The sequence below is a fragment of the Bos taurus genome, chromosome 18, assembly GCF_002263795.3.
Source record: "Bos taurus isolate L1 Dominette 01449 registration number 42190680 breed Hereford chromosome 18, ARS-UCD2.0, whole genome shotgun sequence".
Classification (NCBI taxonomy): Eukaryota; Metazoa; Chordata; class Mammalia; order Artiodactyla; family Bovidae; genus Bos; species Bos taurus.
The window spans coordinates 50,781,113-50,787,290 of record NC_037345.1 but is presented as its reverse complement, the minus strand read 5'-3'; the positions used below and the strand labels follow the sequence as shown (position 1 = coordinate 50,787,290).

Sequence of the window (6,178 nt, the reverse complement as noted above, 5' to 3'; positions counted from 1 at the left end):
TTTCCAGGCTCCGCTGGGACCAGGCTGAGAAGGGCAGGATTTCTCTTAGAGGGGGTCTGGGTGGGGCCTGCAGCATCTGGAGAAGCTCTGTAGGAAAGCCAATGCGGAGTGGGGGTGTCTGGGTGGGGAGGAAGACCTGCAGGAGAGGGAGTGGTCACACGGGGGCGCCAAACGTCCTTCCACAGAGTTCGCCAGACGCTGAGACCCGTGAGTAGATGAAACCGACTCAGACCCTAGCGGAGGCTGAAATGGAGCCAGAGCCGAGGAAGGGGTGGGGATCGAGGACAGAAGAATCTAGAACACGAGATTGGGTAGGGGAGGAAATGGAGGACGAGTCAGACTGTGGTGAGCAGGGCCTGAAGAATCTAGCAACTGGAGAGAGGGAGGGGGAGAGAATGAAGGATGGGGCAGGCCTAGGAGTGTGCAGAGCCCAGAAGAATCTAGAAAAGCCGGGGATGGGGGATGAGTTTAGGGGGCAGGGGGTGAGGAGAGGGGCACTGCCCTGAAGGATGGGAGGGGAACGTCATAGTGAGGAATAACTCTGATGGGGGAGGGGCGGGGCTGCATTCCCAGTTTCCCTCCTTGAGGCAAATAGAGGCCTCAGGTGCATCCGGCACCGTTGGAACCGCCAGCCTCCTGGGCCCCGCCTTGGGAAGCACGGAGCTTCTTGGAGTCCACACCGTCGTCGTCCACACGCTTCCCCTCCGGGGCGGTCCTTACACTCCGGGGACTCCTCCTTCCCTCTGTTCTGACCCTATTCTGTCCCTTGAGGACTGGCGACCGGGCCCTGTGCCCCCGACTCCTCTGGGGGCCGCCCGGGTTCCTCTGGCCCCTCCGCTGAGATCAGGAGCCCGTCTGCGCGGGCGCCGCCCCTGCTGCCCACAGGACGCCTCCTCCTCAGGGCTCCCCTCCGGAACGTCCCGTTTGGCACCTCGCAGCCTTCCACCCCGCTGGGACTCAGGTCCCTCAGCCCTCCTGCCCCCAGGACCCTGTTCTTCCAATTGCTCCTGGCTTCTCTCCAGATCTCCTTGCCAAAACTGGGCCTCTGTGTACTGGGGCCAGATTTTCTTCCAACCTCACCAGAAGGCATGAGGGATCTTTGTTCCCCGACCTGGATCCTACCTTCAGCCCATGAATTTCACTGGTGGAGTCTTAGCCACCAGACTACCAGCGAAGCCTCAGTTCTTGAGGCTAAATGAGGCCTGAGTCACCCCCGGGCTGCTGGATCCGCGAGCCTCCCGGGCCGCCAGCCTCCTGGGCCGCCTTGGGGAGCTCAGCGCTTGTTGGAAGTCCACACCGTCCACGCTTCCCCTTCGGAGCGGTCCTTCCACTCCGAGGGCGCCTCGGTGGCGCAGCTTCTCCTTCCCCCTGTTCTCCCCCTGTTCTGTCCCTTCAAGACCGGCGCCCGGGCCCTGTGCCCCGCGACTCCTCTCAAGGTCCCCAGGGCTCCTCCGGTCCTCAGGTTCCCTCAGGTCGGGAACCGGCCTCCCAGCTCCGCGCCCAGCGCTGCCCTGCTCCCCACGCCGACCTCTCCTCAGGGCTCCCCTCCGGAGTTTTCCCTTGGAAACCTCTTCTGCCCTCGGCCCTCCTGCCTCCTCGCTCCTCCAGACGCGGCCCTTCCCCTGCTCTGCGCCCTCCTGCGGGACCCTCACCCCAGCAGGAGAAGAAAGTCAGCACACGAACAGGCAGGAAACCACAGTTACCGTTTTATTTCTCCAGGGTCAGGTGTATTTATTGTCAGAAAGGCAGAGTTGGTATGTAGACGGTAACAGCCAAAGTTTTCTTTCCAATTTTCTCCCAGTGTTTGCGGAATTGGCAATTTAGGAGCCAATATATTAATTCAAATCCGATGTGTTTTTCCAAACTCGTTATCATAACGTTAGTGACATTTCTTCAGTTTCTAATCACTCTTCGTTAGGCAGGTGCAACTGGTATTTATAATTAGCAAGGAAACTTAAATCTCTGTTTTAAACTTCCCACAATGATGCCTGTTCTTATACAATAGTATATGACGTCCTTTAAGATTTTCTGAAGATAGTATAGATAGCGAACGGATATATAAATAGAAATTAAATCAGTCACTTTTGCTGGTTGATGTTTTAAGCTTTTAAAGACGTACATGAGCTTATTTTTTAAACAATTCAGGTATAACTGGTTGTATGTCCCGAATGTTATCTTCTGTAGTACAAATATCAATATCCTTTTAATCAGGTATGCAACCAACCAGTTTAAGGCTTTTAGGACTTGCTCCGTTCCATGTATCATTACTTTATTATTTATGAATTTCCTTACCTTCTCTGTGAGGAATTCAGCAACCATAGCCGCTAGAAGTTCCATGGTCTTGTGCTCCTTCAGTGAAATAAGTAAAGCCATGAGGAAAACTGCAAGTGCGTCTGCTCCTTTCGGTCCCCGTCCAGAATTTGTTTTCTCTGACAGAAGTCACGGGATGAAGTCACTGGCCAGTGAGTGTGTGACAGGAACAGGGCAACACTTGAGGGAAGAGGTTAGTTCACGCCCACTTGTTTGCCAGCATGATGACTAATCATAAAACTTCGGGGAGGATTCAGTGTATAAGTCAAAGTCCATAGTGTATGTCACATTGCACTTGAAAATGTATTGCTTATTTTAAAACATCTTTTGATACTGAGTTCTGACTAATTCAACAGTGATAAGAGAATAGACTGTGTATGATTTTAATACCTTTAGACCATGACATTTTTGTACATTGTTTTATGTCCCTGGATGTGTTCCAGTGTCTCCTAGTTTATGGGAACTTGAAGAGAATTTGTATCCTACTGTTGTGTGAAAATTATGTAAGTCTTAATTATGTTGAATTGGTTCCTTGTGCTTTTCAGGTCTACTCTATCCTCTACCTCTCTGAATATTTGTTCTATACATTTTTGAGAGTTTGATATTGAAACTCCAATTACAAACCTTAAGTTATCTATTCAAAATATAATTACAATATAGAGTGGAAATACATGTAGCCTTGTTCTCTATTTTTCAAGTCTCCTGTAAATGTGTTCGCATACTTTCATAATTAAAAAATAAAAGAGAGAAAAATGAATAAAGACTAACAATTTAAAAAATCAGGGGAAAGATTGATATGCAGTGGGCCTCTCCCTCTAGCACTATTGCCGTTGGCGGCCCTTAGCACCTGGTAACTGAGAATGATCCTGTGCAGAGTGGACCCAGGGGGACACGGTACTAAACAGGTGTCAGTTCAGAGCCGTTTTCCTTTTATCCTCTTCTGCGGAACTTCTGACAGTGGGAGCAGATTGCCATCCTGTTTATTAATTTAAAGTATAGTTGATTTACAGTGTTGTGTTTGATTTCTGCTACACTGCAAAGTGATTTATTTACATATCTATCTAGTCTTTTTCATATTTTTTCATTATGGTTCATCACAGGGTAATGAGTGCTATACTGTAGGACCTTGGTGTTTACTCACCCTACATATAGCAGCTTCCATCTGCCAGTCCCAAACTTGCAATCGTTCCCTCTCCCAACCACCTTCCCCTTGGCAACCAGAAGTTGTTCTCTATGTCTGTGAGTCTGTTTTTGCTTCAAGGACAAGTTTGTTTATGTCTTATTTTAGATTCCACGTACAAGTGATATATGGTATTTGTCCTTCTCTTTCTGATTTAACTCACTCAGTATGATAAACCCTAGGGCCGTCCATGTTGCTGCCAATCACATTATTTCATTACTTTGAATGGCCGAGTGATACTCCATTATGTACGTATAATGTATATATATGTATGTACATATACCACATCTTCTGTATCCGTGCATCTGTTGATGGACATTTAGTAGTTTCCATGTCTTGGCTATTGTCAGTAGTCTTGGCTAGTTTGAACACTGGGGTCCATCTATCGTTTTGAATTACACATATGTCTCAGTACATGCCCAGAATTAGGATTGCAAGATATATGGCAACTATATTTTTAGATTTTTTGAGGAACCTTCATATTGCTTCCAAGTGGCTGCACCAGTTTACATCCCCAGCACCTGTTCTCCACAAGCCCTGCAGCATGTAGTATTTGGACACTGGTTTCTCTTCCTAACTCCTCCCCTCGGCTGCCGTCAGTGTCCCTGTCCCCAGTGGCTGCAGCGTAAACCCCCGCGTCCTGTGCTGCTTGTAGACACTACAGGGGGTCCCCCCAGCCCCAGTGCACTCGAGCAAAATATGAAGATTTCTGCTCATATGTCAGGAGACTGTCTTTCTTATTTACCTTATAAGGCTGCTCAGAAGGTAAGAATCACTGATTTCTGGAGGAGCAAAGAAGAGAGAAAAGAAACATATTTCCATTTTACTCACAGAGGGAATTTACTCAATTGCTGTCAGTCATTAGTAGCTTGAGGGCAAGGGCTTTGCTTTGTCTGGAAATCACAGATCAAACCCAATAATATTTCAGCGCACAGAATCCATCAACTTGAAAACTATATTTATAAGTTATTTCAGTAACTCATCTTTTTTGTTAAACACTTTTAGGATATCATCAGCTGTTTTACATTAGGATTTTAAAATTTCCTTTACCAGCTGAGCCACAAGGGAAGCCCCCTGTGTTGGGAAGTTCCCCTGGAGAAGGAGTGGCTACTCTCCAGTATTCTGACCTGGAGAATTCCACGGAGTGTAATCCATGGGGTCGCAAAGAGTCGGACACGACTGAGCAACTTTCACTTCATTTTAAATTTCCTAATGTGAAATTGATCAGAGACCAGTGCTTCTCAAAATGGTCTTCCCTCTAGGAAGCACTTTTGCAAAACCATCAGAGTACAAGAACTATCTGTGAGTGACTTAAAGATATGGTGACACGCATGAGCACAATGTAATGGGTTAGAAACTGGATTACAATAACCAGAATTATGACTTGGTAACATCAGGACATTCCAGGTTTGTAGGAATTCCATAATTTTTAACACATGTCTATTAATAGCAACCATCCACAGAAGAACTCTAGAAGACTTATATTTGATAACGCTCCCCATGGTATTTAACACACCAGTCATGCTGCTGCTGCTGCTAAGTCGCTTTAGTCGTGTCTGACTCTGTGTGACCCCATAGATGGCAGCCAACGAGGCTCCCCTGTCCCTGGGATTCTCCAGGCAAGAACACTGGAGTGGGTTGCCATTTCCTTCTCCAATGCGTGAAAGTGAAAAGTAAAAGTCAAGTCGCTCAGTCGTGTCCGACTCTTAGCGACCCCATGGACTGCAGCCTACAAAGGCTCCTTGCCCATGGGATTTTCCAGGCAAGAGTACTGGAGTGGGGTGCCATCGCCTTCTCCGACCAGTCATGCTAGTTAATCTAATATTTGCCTCTGAGCTGCCTCCCACTTCCTCTCGAACACTCCAAGTTGGTTAGAGAAAGAGACTTACCATCTGTTCTCCAAGGCAGCTCATTATTCCAGGAAAAGTTTGTTCTGTTACTAGAGAGAGAAAACCAAATTCCAGTCTTGTACCAGCTTACTATTAAAAAGAAAGTTCTTTACCTAATTAAATTTAATTTAACCTTAATCAATCCTCCTTTTTTTAAAAAACGTTTCTCATTTTTTGTATCCATATGACGTGTCTCTTGCTTTTCCCTATCCAAATCAGCAAAATTATCCTCTTGTTAGATTTCAAGAAAAACTACTGTTATTTTCTATATCTTCTTTTGACAACAAGCATGTATCCTACTTGCATTCCATTCTCTTACCATTTTTAGTAAGTGTAAATACATTGCATTTTTTAAATCCCTTAAAGCTTAAAACCAAGAAACAAGCAATTGAATTGTATTTCTTTTTACGAATATTAGATTTCATAAAGTATATGACATACATATTTCATAGCAGAATTTTTCTTTAGGTGGTGAAGATGTGTGTTTAATAAACACATTTAGTGTTTTTATTCAAAAGAAGGTAAAGATAAATAAACACTGACTTTTCAGTAGTCAGTGTTTCAGTATTTTATCTAAAATTGATTTCAGTCTTCAATGCATTCTCATCATTTGACTGAATTTAGCAAAACCCCAAAGTTCTAAATTCCCCAAAATCCGGAAACACAAACTATAATTCTTTTAAAGAGTTTACCTAAAAACTTCTCTACCGTTTATCTCTTATTATCTATGACAGTATCATCATGGTTAATTTTCTTGCAGTCAAAGTTGGCAACAGATATGACTTTTTGACTGGCAGTG

At 45.4% G+C, this 6,178-nt stretch overlaps 1 long non-coding RNA gene across 1 annotated transcript; it reads right to left on the bottom strand.

The window, feature by feature from the left end:
* Nucleotides 1-1,685: 1,685 nt before the first annotated feature.
* LOC132342858 (uncharacterized) lies at nt 1,686-5,651 on the bottom strand. Its single transcript, XR_009491432.1, has 2 exons — nt 5,380-5,651; nt 1,686-4,272 (listed from the first exon to the last, which is right to left on the bottom strand). It is a non-coding gene; the product is annotated as an uncharacterized lncRNA (long non-coding RNA).
* Nucleotides 5,652-6,178: the final 527 nt, after the last annotated feature.